This window comes from Trichechus manatus, unplaced genomic scaffold (genome assembly GCF_000243295.1).
Source record: "Trichechus manatus latirostris isolate Lorelei unplaced genomic scaffold, TriManLat1.0 scaffold00299, whole genome shotgun sequence".
NCBI lineage: Eukaryota > Metazoa > Chordata > Mammalia > Sirenia > Trichechidae > Trichechus > Trichechus manatus.
In genome coordinates, this window is record NW_004444235.1 from 609937 (window position 1) to 624035 (window position 14099).

General features: G+C 38.4%; 1 long non-coding RNA gene across 6 annotated transcripts in view; it reads right to left on the reverse strand.

Moving 5' to 3' along the window:
* LOC111819193 (uncharacterized) overlaps positions 1–14099 on the reverse strand; it is a 61277-nt gene that overhangs the window by 43420 nt on the left and 3758 nt on the right. The window lies entirely within an intron of this gene.

The window sequence follows — 14099 nt, forward strand, 5'->3', positions numbered from 1 at the left end:
ATTGTGTCGTAGGAGCACAACAGGGGAGAGACTCATTCACCTTGAAGAATGTATCTCAGAATAGATAAAATATTACATGGGCCTTGAAAGATAAGTAGTAAATAATAAATAGGAGTAAATAACCCACTAGGGAGAAAGGCCAGATAAGGACAATTCAAGTCAAGGCAGCAGTAAGTGCAAATCATGAGGGCTTTAAAAAGCCTTTGAACAGCTGACTTTAGCAACAGACTTCATGGAGAAAAAGAAGTGATTATGGATCAGAAGTCAAAGGAAAGACTACCTGTATGTCTACAAAACATTCCCTCTAGTCAAACAGGGTAGATATTCTCCCCACATCCAACACTATCTTCTCCCAACTCAGAGTCTAAGCCTATGTATCTCTCCCTCTCTGTTTATTAAAACACACTTCTTCAAAGTTTCTGCATATATCCCTTACGCCAAAGAGATACTTCTGTCCTTGTCGTAAACCAATAGCCATTGAGTTGATTCTGACTCATGGTGAGTCCATGTGTTTCAGAGTATGACTGTGCTCCATAGGGTTTTCAGTGACTGTGATCTTTCAGAAGTAGAGAAGTAGATTATCAGGACTTTCTTCCAAGATGCCTCTGGTGGATTCAAACCACCAGCCTTTTAGTTAGTAGCCTAGTGCTTAGCCATTTGTGCCACTCAGGAACTTCTCCCTGTAGTACTCAGGGTTAATATCACTTACTATTCATTTACATCTTTGTTATGGTGATGTTTTTCCTCAGTATAAGTCATATACTTGCCCCTTTATATTGTAAGCTTCCTAAGAGATGGACCAGATTTATACAGCTTGGTGCTCCCAAGGATTACCACAGTACCTGGCAATCATATCTACAGAATAATGTGGGTGAGTTAATATTATTAATATTATTAAAATAACTGTGGGGTATGAACAAAATGGGACAAGCAAACTACAGTACTGGACACTCAATTTAGTGCTCTGTAAAATGTTATTTTTCAGGAAGAAAAATTAAATCATTATTCTAGATCTCTCATTCCAAAAAAATCCAAACCCGTTGCCATTGAGTCAATTCCAACTCATAGCAACCCTACTAACAGAGATTATATATTGGGTGGCTGGCACATATTGAACACTTAATAAGTATTTGTTAAATAAACAAAATGTCATATAGCATGTCCCAAATTGAGTTGACATTAATAGTTAGATTTCTTACCTCTATGGGTCATCTCACTCTTTCCATTTGCTATATTTCCTGTGCTTCTGCTTTCAATGCACAAAATACATGATTAATTGCCCTGTTACTCCCTCACTTGCCAAAAAGTGTGACCAGGTTCATACAGAGCTACATTCTTTTGTGGGCTTAGCAAACGGAGTTGACTTGGCTGGCATGGCTGTCCCTTCCGTGGAACCTTGTAGCAGAGGGGTATGGGAAGAGGGTTCAGTCCTCGTCATGGATTGAATTATGTCCCCCAAAAAATGTGTGTATGAATTTGGCTGGGCCATGATTCCTGGTATTGTGTGCTTTTCCTATACGTTGTCAATCCTGCCTCTATGATGTTAATGAGGGAGGATGGGTGGCAGTTGTGTTAGTAAGGCAGAACTCAATATACAAGATTGGATTGTGTCATGAGGCAATCTCTTGAGATATAAAAGTGAGCAGAGAGACAGGGGGATCTCGTACCACAAAGAAAACAGTGCCAGGAGCAAAGCATGCCAATTGGACCTGGGGTCCCTCCACGGAGAAGCTCCTAGTCCGGGGGAACATCGATGAGAAGGCTGACAGAGTGAGAAAGACTTCCCCTGGAGTTGATGCCCTGAATTTGGACTTCTAGCCTGCTTTACTGTGAAGAAATAAATTTCTCTTTGTTAAAGCCATCCACTGGTGGTATTTCTGTTATAGCAGCACTAGATGACTAAGACAGCCCTCTTTGAGAAAGACATGAGGCAATTTATTGGACTTAACTTAAGCTTTTTTTTAATGACTGTTATGGATTCAAAGGTGTCCACAAAAATATGTATTGAAGCGTTGGCCCCTGTGCCTGTAGATATAATCTGTTCGGAAATGTGGATTTGTTATGTTAATGAGACCATACCAGTGTAGGTTGGGTCCTAAACCTAATCACTTCTGAGTTAGAAAAAGAGCAGAATAGGGGTGAAGACAACATAGCACCTTAGACAGATGAACCATGCCGACCCTCTGCAGCAAAGACTCGAAAAACTAAGTAAAACAGATACAAACATCAATCCTGGAACCCTAAGTATCAAATGAAGGGATAAAGGACTAGATCAAACACCAAATGGAAGAAGAAACTGACAGAAAACAGAAAACAAGGAGAGATTCGGAGAGCAGGTCCCCTGCCAATTAACATGGTATAGCATCGCCATTTTGGAACACAGCCAGCAATGATCCTGAACAGGGAGTATGGGAAGGCAACTTTACAGAGCTTTCAGCAGGAGACAAAGCAGCCGGTAACCAGAGAAACATGCTTTCCCACCCCTCGTCCTTCTGCTCCATACACCACCTCTAACCCTTTACAACTGACGACGGCACGCCGTTCTGCTGGAGAGCAACCAGCCTGTTACAATCCCAGGTCAGCTCCACACCCACCTGCTGGCTACTGCCATGCCATTTTTTCCCCTTTTTCCTTTTCTTTCTCCCTCCCACTTAGCCCCATATACCACTTACACCATGCCACACCACCTCAGCTAGAGGGTCACCAGCCCACAGCTGCCCCAGGTCCGCCCCACTCCCACCCACCAGCTTCCACCACACCACATTTTTTTTCTTTCTCTTCTTTCTTTTTAGTCTCCCTCACACCTATTCTCCTTTCCAGCCAGCGCTGGGGCCCACCATGCCCCCACCCACTAGCCCCCAGTGGATTGTCAGTTTTTATTTATTTATTATTTTTCTTTTCTTTTCACATTCTTCCTTTTCTTTCTCCCCCCCACTTAGACCCATACACGACCGCCACCCCCACCTCTGGACTCTGCCACACCACCATAGCTAAAGAGCCACCTATCTGCTGCCAGCCCAAGACAACCCTACCCCACTCCCTCTTGCCAACTCCCACTTAGCTGCCAATTTTTCTCTTTATTTTCTTTCTCCTTTTTACCTAGCCTTCTAAGCCACCTCCCCTCCCTTCTGACTAGCTCTTGGCTCCACCCTGCCCCCACTCACTGGCCTACTGGCCTTCACTGTGCAGCCAGTTTTTTTATTACTGTTATTATTTCTCTCTTTTCTTTCTCTCTCCCACCTAGCCCTGTATACCATCTCCTTGCCTTCCAGCTAGACACCACTATGCTGCAACAACTAGAGATCCACAAATGCAGCAGCCCATCACTACCCTAGGTTTGCGTGATCCCCACCCACAAACCCACCACGCCACAAATTTTTTTCCTTTCTTTTTTTCTCCCTCCCACCTAGCCCAGGATGTCACCTCCCCTCCCTTCTCACGGCACCCAGGTCCACCCTGCCCCCACTAGCCAGCCACCACTGAGCTGTCATTTTTTCTTTTTCTTATTTTTTCTCTTTCTTCCCTTTTCTTTCTCCCTCCCCCAACACCTAGCCCCATACACCATTCTCCCTTCATGCAGACCCACAGCATGCGATGGCAGCTAGAGCATTCCTGGTTCTCAGGCCCACTGCTGCTACAAGTGTGCACTGTCTGGCCCTCGCACCACTCGACCAGCTTCTGAATGGTGGGAAGCAAGCCTTTACCACTCCCCGTTAAACACATCTACCTGTCTGGTGAGGGGCTGTGAATGTTCCCACACTGCTGGACCAACATCAGGAGGCAGGCAGCACTGGCCCAGTCTGCCCTCAGCCACCTTGCCAAACCAATGTACAGCAAAGTGGGTTCACCCAGCCTGCTGCTGCCCTGCCTGCTCAGATAAGGTGGTGAGAGTGATCATGCTCAAAGACAGGCAAGCAACAAAGCACCCCTGGCGTTCCCTCCCTGACATATCAAAACAAAACAAAAAACCAGGATGAAACAGATGAGCATACAATCAATAATTAAAGAAAATAATACCTTAATGTCTCGGAGACAACAGACAATATCAAACCATAAAAATGGAGGACAAGAATGCTCCAGTAAGTGACCAAAATAATCAGATGATCTTCTGGTAGAAGAAAAAGTAGTGGAACTACCTGATACGGAATTCAAAAAACTAATATTTAGGGCTCTTCAAGGGATTAGGAAAGACATCAAGGAAAACACAGACAAAACCAAGGAAAAAATAGACAAAATCAAGGAAAATGCAGACGAAGCAATAGAAGAACTGAGGAAAATAATACAAGAATGAAACATCAAAATAAATGATTAGAAATTATATAATAACAGCAACTAGAAATCTAAATGATAAACAACAAAATTTCAGAAGTGGACAACTCAATAGAAGGTCTTTAGAGCAAATTTGAAACAATGAAAGACAGAATCAGTGAGACAGAAGATAAATCCATGGACGTCACTTTGTTTGAGGAAAAATCAGAAAATAATGAAGAAAACCTAAAAATTATGTGGGACACAATCAAGAGCAAACATTTATGTGTGATCGAAGTTCCAGAACAGGAGAAAACAGAAAACACAGAGAAGATTCTTCAAGATTTGCTGGCAGAAAACTTCCAAAATATCATGAAAGACAAAAAGCTGACCATCCAAGAAGGATAGCATAGGATAGGATAAGATAGGATAGACTCCAAATGAAAGTCCCCAAGACATATTATAATCACATTGACCAACACGAAAGACAAAGAAAGCATCCTGAGAGAAGCTCAAGAAAAAGTAAAATTCACTTACAAAGGAGAAACAATAAGACTAAGCTCTGATTACTTGGCAGAGGCTTGCAGGAAAGAAGGCAAAGGAGGGACACATATAAACTTTGAAATAAAAAAACTGCCAACCAAGAATAATATATCCTGCAAAATTCTCACTCACATATGATGGTGAAAGTACGACATTTCCAAATAAACAGAAATTAAGGGAATTCATAAAAACTAAACCACACTTGTAAGTAATATTAAAGAGAGTCCTTCGGTTAGAGAACCAACCACATCAGACAACAACCAGAGTCTAGGACACAGGACATCATCAGCCAGATACCAACCTAGGTAAAGAACTCTTAATAATAAAACAAAGCTGAAAGACATAAAACAGGGACACAGAGACATCAGTCTGTAAATGACAACAACTTCAAAACAATAAAAGGGAGAATAAATGGTGTAAGTACAGAACTTTCAAATAAAGAGGAAGTCAAGGTGATATCAAGTAATAAAACATTGGTTCAAACTTAGGGAGATAAGGGTAAATTTGCAGGTAACCACAAATTAAGTTAATATCAATATTCCTAAAATAAAAGCTCCTCTGGGCTCATATTGAGTCCAACTTCTTATTAACTACGTGACTTTGGGCAATTTATTTAATCTCTTTACACCTCAGATTCCCCATCTGTAAAATGAGAATAATAATAGTGTCTACGTGATAGATCCATTGTAAGGACTAAAGCACTTACAGAAACGCCTGCCACACAGTAAGTAATAATGTGTTAGGAACACTTATCTACTCAACGGAATTAAAAAAGAAGAAAAGCATAAACATTCAGTAAACACAAAAGCTATAATAACAAAGGAAAAGAAAACAAAATCCACAAACCAAAGGAACTCAGCACAGGAAGGAAACTAAGAGGAAAAAAAAAAGCACAACAATATGACAGCAATAAACTCATACCTATCGATAATCACACTGAATGTAAGTGGCTTAAATGCACCCATAAAGAGACAGAGAGTAGCAAAATGGATAAAAAAAAACAAGACCCATCAAAACCCATGCTGTCTACAAGAGTCACACCTTAGACACAAAGAAATAAATTGAAAATCAAAAGATGAAAAAAAAAATCAGTCAAACAGTAACCAAAAAAGGGCAGAAGTGGCAATAGTAATCTCAGATAAAATAGTCTTTAAGGCAAAATCAACAATAAAATACTAGGAATGACATTATACAATGATTAAAGTGACAATCCACCAAGAAGACATAAGATTAATAAATATCTACGCACTCAACATCAGGGCTCCAAAATACATAAAACAAACTCTAACACCACTGAAAAGAGAAATAAATAGTTCCACAATAATAGTAGGAGACTTCAACACACCACTCTTGGTAAAGGATAGAACATTTAAAAAGAAACTCAACAAAAATACAGAAGATCTAAAGGCCAAAATGAACCAAACTGACCTAATAGATATATGTAGAACACTCCACCCAACAGCAGCAAAGTATACATTCTTTTATACTGAACATGGAACATTCTCCAGAATAGCTCACATTTTAGACCACAAAGCAACCCAAAATAATATCCAAAACATGAAAATAATACAAAGCATTCTCTCTGATCACATCATAAAAGTGGAAACCAATAACAGGAAGATCAAGGGAAAAAAATCAGTTACATGGAAACTGAATAACACCTTTCTTAAAAACAACTGGGTAACAGAAGAAATCAAAGAGGCAATAAAAAAATTCCTAGAATCCAATGAGAGTGAAAACATATTATTCCAAAACCTTTGGGACAGAGCAACACAGTGCTCAGAAGTCAACGTATAGCAATAAACAAATATATCAAAAAAGAAGAATGGGCCAAAGTCAAAACATTAGCTACATAACTCCAACAAATAGAAAGAGAACAGCAAAAGAAGCCCACAGCCACCAGAAGAAAGGAAATAATAAAGATTAGAGAAGAAATAAATGAACTAGAGAACAGAAAAACAATAGAAAGAATCGACAAAACCAAAAGTTGGTTCTTTGAAAGATCAACAAAATCTACAAACCACTGGCCAAACTGACAAAAGAACAACAGGAGAGGAAGCAAATAACCCAAATAAGAAATGAGCAGGTGAATGTTACAGCAGACTCAACTGAAATAAAAAGGGTCATAACAGAATACTATGAAAAATTGTACTCCAATAAATTTGAAAACCTAGAGGAAATGTAAAAATTTCCAGAAAAACACTACCTACCTAAACTAACACAAACTGAGAGAGAAAATCTGAACAGACCCATGACCACAAAAAAAAAAAAAAAAAAAGATTGAAGAAGTATTAACAAAACTCCTCCCCCCAAAAAGAGCCTTGTCCCAGACGGCATCACTGGAGAATTCTACCAAACATTCAGAGAAGAGCTCACACTAGTACTACTCAAACTATTTCAGAGCATAGAAAAGGAAGGAATATTCCTGATTTCATTCTATGAAGCCAGCATAACCCTGATACCTAAGCCAGGCAAAGATACCACAAAAAAAAATTACAGACCAATATCTCTCATGAATATAATGCAAAATTTCTCAGAAAAATTCTAGCCAAGAATTCAGCATCATTAAAAAAAAAAATACACCACTATCAAGTGGGATTCATAACAGATATGCAAGGATGGTTCAACATTAGAAAATCAATCAGTGTAATCCATCATGTAAACAGAACAAAAGAAAAGAATCATATGATCATCTCAATCAATGCAAGTCATTTGATAAAGTTCAACACCCATTCCTGATAAAAAATCTCTTTAAAATAGGAATATAAGGGAAATTCCTCAACATAATAACGGGCATCTATACAAAACCAACAGCCAACATCATTCTCAATGAAGAGAGGCTGAAAGCATTCCCCCTAAGAACAGGAACAAGACAAGGATTTCCTTTATCATCGCTCCTATTTAACATTGCCTGGGAGTCCTAGTTAGAGCATTAAGACAAGAAGGAGAAATAAAGGGCAACCAAATTGGAAAGTAAGACGTAAAAATATCCCAATTTGCAGGTGATACGATCCTATACATACAGAACCCTAAAGATTCCACTGGAAAACTACTGGAATTAATAGAAAGATCCAGCATAAGAGCAGGATACAAGATCGACATTACAAAAATCAGTTGGATTCCTATACACCAACAAAAAGAACTTTGAAAAGGAAATCAGGAAAACAGTACCATTTATAATATCCCTGAAAAAGACAAAACAGTTAGGAATAAATCTAACCAGGGACATAAAAGACCTATACAAAGAAAACTATAAAACACTACTGTAAGAAACCAAGAGAGAGCTACATAAAAAAAAATACCATATTTATGGATAGGAAGACTCACATCATGAAAATGTCAATTCTACCCAAAGCAATATACAGATACAAAATAATTTCCATCCAAATACCAACAGCATTCTATAATAAGGTGGAAAAAGTAATCACCAACTTTATATGGAAAGGAAAGAGGCCTGGATAAGCAAAGTATTATTGAAGGAAAAAAAAGAAAGTAGGAGATGTCACACCACCTTATCTCGAAACCTACTATACAGCCGTGGTAGTCAAAACAGCCTGGTACTGGTACAAAGACAGACACATAGAGCAATGGACCAGAACTGAGACCCCAGACATAAATCCATACACCTGTGGTCAGCTCACCATTGACAAAGGACCAAAGTCCATTAATCGGAGAGAGACAGTCTTTTTAACAAATGGTGCTGGGAAAACTGGATGTCCATCTGTAAAAAAATGAAACAGGACCCATACCTTACACCATTCACAAAAACTAATTCAAAATGAATCAAAGACCTAAATATAAAATCTAAAACAATAAAGATCATGGAAGAAAAAATATGGACATCCCTAGGAGCCCTAATGCATGACATAAAATACAATACAAACCACAACTAATAATGCACAAACACCAGAAGATAAACTAGATAACCTGGGACACCTAAAAATTAAACATTTATGCTCATCAAAAGACTTCACAAAAAGAGTAACAAGAGAACCTACGGACTGAGAAAAAAAAATTGGCTATGACATAGCCATCAAGGATCTAAAATCTCTAAAATCTATGGAATACTTCAACTCCTCAATAACAAAAAGACAAATAATCCAATTAAAACATGGGTGAAGGATATAAACAGACACTTCACCAAAAAAGACCATGATTCTCAGAGGCTTGGCAGTTATGATGTAGTTTGGCAGTCCTATAATGATGTAATCACCTCCACGATAAGATTTGATATAATGTGATCACTCCATGATGGGATCTGCTGTAAGTAGCCAATCAGTTGAAATGGAGTTTCCTTGGGAGTGTGGCCTGCATCCAATATAAGTGGACTTTCTGGCAAGGCTCGTGGGCTTTTGCTCGCTCTGGATCCTGCAGCTGGCTCCTGTTCATCTGACCTACAGTTCTTGGGACTTGAGCTAGCAGCTTACCTGTCATCTTGTCTGTCTATCTTGGGATTTGTTGGTCCCTACAGCCTGTGAGCCATAAGCCTGCTGTCTAACCTGCTGATCTTGGGTTCACCAGCCGCTGCAGCTACCTGAGTCAGGAGAAGCCTCCAGCCTGACTCACGGATTTGGGGCTTTCCAGCCTCTACAACCGTGTAAGCCATTTCCTTGATATAAATCTCTCTCTATATATATTTATACGTTTTACTGGTTTTCCTTCTCTAGAGAACCCAGCCTAAGACAGGTAGCTAACAGACCCATGAGGAAATGCTCACGATCATTAGCCATTAGTGAAATGCAAATTAAAACTACAATGAGATACCATCTCACCTTGGCATTACTTGCGCTAATCAAAAAACAGAAAATGATAAATGTTGGAAAGGTTGTGGGGAGATTGGAACTCTTATGCACTGTTGGTGGGAATGTAAAATGGTACAACCACTATTGAAAACAATATAGCACCTCCTTAAAAACCTAGAAATAGAAATATCATATGATCTAGCAATCCCACTCCTAGGAATATATCCTAAAGTTCATTGCAGCATTATTCACAATAGCAAAAAGATGGAAACAACTTAAGTGCCAATCAACAGAAGACTGGATTAACAAGTTATGGTACTTACACACAATGGAATATGCAACAATAAAGCACAACGATGAATCCATGAAACTTCTCACAACAGGGATGAATCTGGAGGGCACTATGCTGAGTAAAATAAGTCAATCACAAATAGAAAAATATTGTGTGAGACCACTATTATAAAAACCAAAGAGATGGTTTACACACAGAAAAAAATAATCTTTGATGGTTGCGAGGGAGGGGAGGGGTGTGGAGGGGAAATCACTAACTAGATAGTAGACAAGTGTCAAATTTAGTGAAGGGAATGACAACACACAATACAGGGTAAGTCAGCAAAACTTGACCAAGGCAAAGCCTTAGAAGCTTCTGAGACACATCCAAACATCCTGAGGGACCGAGTTACCAGGGCTGAAGCCTGGGGGCCATGGTCTCGGGGGACATGTAGGTCAATTGGCATAACAGCTCATAAAGAAAATGTTCTACTTTGGTGAGTAGCGTCTAAGGTCTTAAAAACTTGCAAGGGGTCATCTAAAATACGTCTGTTGGTCCCATCACATTTAGAGCAAAGGAGAATGTAGAAAAACAAAGACACAAGGAAAGCATTAGCCCAGAGGACTGATGGACCACATGAACCACAGCCTCCACCAGCCTGAGCCCAGAACAACTAGAGGGTGCCTGGCTACCTCCACCGACTGCTCTGACAGGGATCATAACAGAGGATCCCCTCAGAGTGGGAGAAAAATGCAGAACAAAATTCAAATTCACAAGAAAAGGCCAGACTTATTGGTCTGACAGAGAATGGAGGAACCCTGAGACCATGGCTGCCAGATGCCCTGCTAACTCAGAACTAAAGCCATTCCTGAAGTCCACCTTTCAGCCAAAGATTAGACAAAGTCTATAAAATAAACAATAAAACAGGTGAGGAACATGCTTCTTAGTTCAATCAAGTATATGAGACCAAATGGCAACACTTGCCAAAAGCAAAGACAAGAAGGCAGGAGGGGACAGGAAACCTGGATGAATGGACATGTGGGATGTAAAGGGAAAGGGGGGAGTGCTGACACATTGCAGGGATTGCAACCAATGTCAAAATAATTTTGTGTATATATTTTTGAATGAAAAACTAACTTGTGCTATAAACTTTCACCTAAAACACACACACACAAAGAGCAAAATAGACTCAGAGACACACACAGGGAGAGGACATATGCCAAGGAAAGTCCAGGAATACTAACGACCTCTCCCTAGAGCCACAAGTTGAATTCAGGCTCCTATCCTCCTGAAATAGTGGAAAATAAATTTCTGTTCTTTAAAGCCACCCGCTTGTGTTTTTTCTATTACAGCAGCACTTAGTATCTAAGATACCAACTATGACCCAAACAGTCTTCACTGGGAGCTTGACAGTGATCACTTGGAGCTAGCGGAAATGCCCGAAACCCTGTCTTCAGTGGCCTGTCCTGTTTTTTCTGAGTTTGGTGCTCTGGCATCTTCTCTTGATGAAGGGGTTTATTCTTCTTTGTCTCAGACACTTCCTTCATCTTTGGGGCCTCTTCTATTTTATATTCTTCCGAACATAAAACTGTTTGCTACCTTTTATATCCTTATTTAACTGAAGTCTTGAACTGTTTTAAGGTATTTAAATATGAAAGTGAAAGTAAAAGAAGGCAGAGTGAGTTGAAGCCATTTATGTTTGATTCATCCTATGAATGGTTGGTAAAATGAAAGTCTTTAAAATGCATTCTTAATTTTACTTGTAAATTGCACTGCATAAAAATAAAACAGCAAGAGTGTTCAAATATAGTTAGACTATTTTAATAAATTTTGGCATTTTCAAAATGGTAACTAGCTGAAAATATCAGCCAACTCCCATCCTTAAAAAAAGGTCTGAAAAAGTATATAAACTTAGATCCATCAGCTCCACTCTAGGCTTTGCCTAGAGAAATGAGCACAAGGTGATATGGACCAGAATGTTCAGGGCTTACGATCCATAATAGTAAAAATTTCGAAGCAAACTCATACTCTTTAGCTAGAAAATGGATAGGTACATTGTGGTTATTTATATAATGAAATACTATGATGAGGTTAAAATTAATGAATTAGACCTGTTTATTTCATCATAGACAAATCTCAAACATAGTGTTGAATGGACAAAGCAAGTTGTAGAATGATCTGTATCTATTACTATTGTTTCTTTATTTTTTTTTTTTAAAGAATCTGAAGCAGATATGGCAAAGAGTTACAATTTTATTAAACTGGGTGGTGGATACATTAGATATTTTTGTAATTTTTGTTAATTTGAAATATTTTGTAATTTTTAAAAAATCCTACCAAAAAACCTGTTGCTAAACAAACGAAAGAGATGTATTTGGTTGTTTCTGTTTGCCTAAAGATCAGAGTGCATTTATAGTGTAGCCCTGTTCTCATACATTCCTGGCGTCTGAGCTCAAAAACGCTCTTGAAACAAAAGCCCACCAATTCTAAACCGCACTAACTACTCTGCTGCAAAAATACCCAAAGAGTTAAAAGGAAATTCATACACACACCCCAAGCAAAAATTTTAAAGCATACCTATTTTATACCCTATTTGTATTTATAGGAACCCTACAACAATTATCAATGTAAATATCTTTCTGAAAGAGCAGTTAAACACATCAGAATTTCTGTTCATTCAGATGGTCTGTTACATGTAATGCTGGTATGGGCTTTCTGCTAGGACTTCAAAGAACCCTCACTAAAGAATTAGACATTATATTGGTAAAAAGTGACTAAACGAAGGTTAGATGATTTGAAGATGTGAAATAGTCTTAATAAAGACTCTGGAAATTTAATGCCAGACACTTCGCAGGTGGATATGGTTTCAGATGCTCAGGATAGCCCCCGATTTTATTTAAATGATTATAACTGAAATGCTGACTTTACAAATGAAAGCAAATTGCAAAATCCAACTGTAGCACAATTATAAAACTCTTCTAATTAAGTTCTGTATATCTTGATTCATTAACAAAGAAACATTGGAGCAGGGTAGAACTATTTTGCTTGGGTGCTAGTTTCTGTGTGTTCATGTATTAAAGTATGCATTTATTTTAAAAAATGAATTTTTGCAGGGATTGCAACTGATGTCACACAACAATCTGTGTATAAATTTTTTGAATGAAAAAGTAATTTGCATTATAAACTTTAACCTAAAACAAAATAAAATTAAAGGAATGAATTTTTATCAAATACTTTGGATCTAAAGAGTTAACAAAAATGCAATTTGTTTATATCTTTGTTTAAGGAAGTTTAAAAGCCTTCCTATTTGTATCATCCACTTGATTTCTAACATAAAGAGCAAAGAAATTATATTTCCCTTTGCATGTGGCTATTGGTTTGCAGATTTCTTCGATTGTAGAACATTAAGCTTAAAGTCAAAAAGTCTCAGTTTGAGTCTCTAACCAGCTACGAGATCTCAGATAACTCATTTTCTCTAAATGTCAGTTTCCGCAAATGCAAAACGGGGTTGACACGTGTTTGAAGTAACTGCACATTTTAATATTTACTATGTCTATAGAAAAGAATACAGTATCAGGTAGGGGTTGGGGGCACACTGGGTTCATATCCTGGGTCTAACACTTACTTGTGTGATCTTGGCAAACTCTGAGAGGAAACTTTATTTCTCAGAACCCCAGTTTCTCCATTTACAAAATAGGAATATGAGTGGCTACCTTTATAGGGATGTTGTGAGGATTAAATCAGATGGTACACAGAAAGAGTGTAAGACAGTGCCTGCTACTATTAAATATGTGGGAGAGATTATGAAAATAGGTGACGGGGACCAAAAGATTACCAAATGTGAATTATGACAGCTAAGCATTTGAAATAAATAATTAAAATGAATTATTCTTTCATTTAAATGTACCTTGATTATAGCCCTTCCGTTCCTAATTATACAAAATTTAAAAACAAGTAGATGAAGAAGTTGGAGACAAGGGAAAACATGGAGTGTAAAATCCAAGCCAGGATCAGATTAGCACCCAGAAATACTTGCTGTAAGTTCCTGTAAAATTGACAGAATATGAGCCATGATTTAAACTTTAACTTCCAAGGGACCAAATCAGTGTCTGCTTAGTCTAACATACAAAGTTCTCCCTGCTTTCCAGAATTCAAACTTTATTTACCAACAGATTTTTGTTCTATCCTGATATATCCTGGTCTGTACCTTCTTGTCTGTAATCCAAGAGAAACAAAGCGCCTCTACTCTGAACCAGCTGCAGGGTTTCTTAAGTGATCTGGTCTCGCCAGTCTGA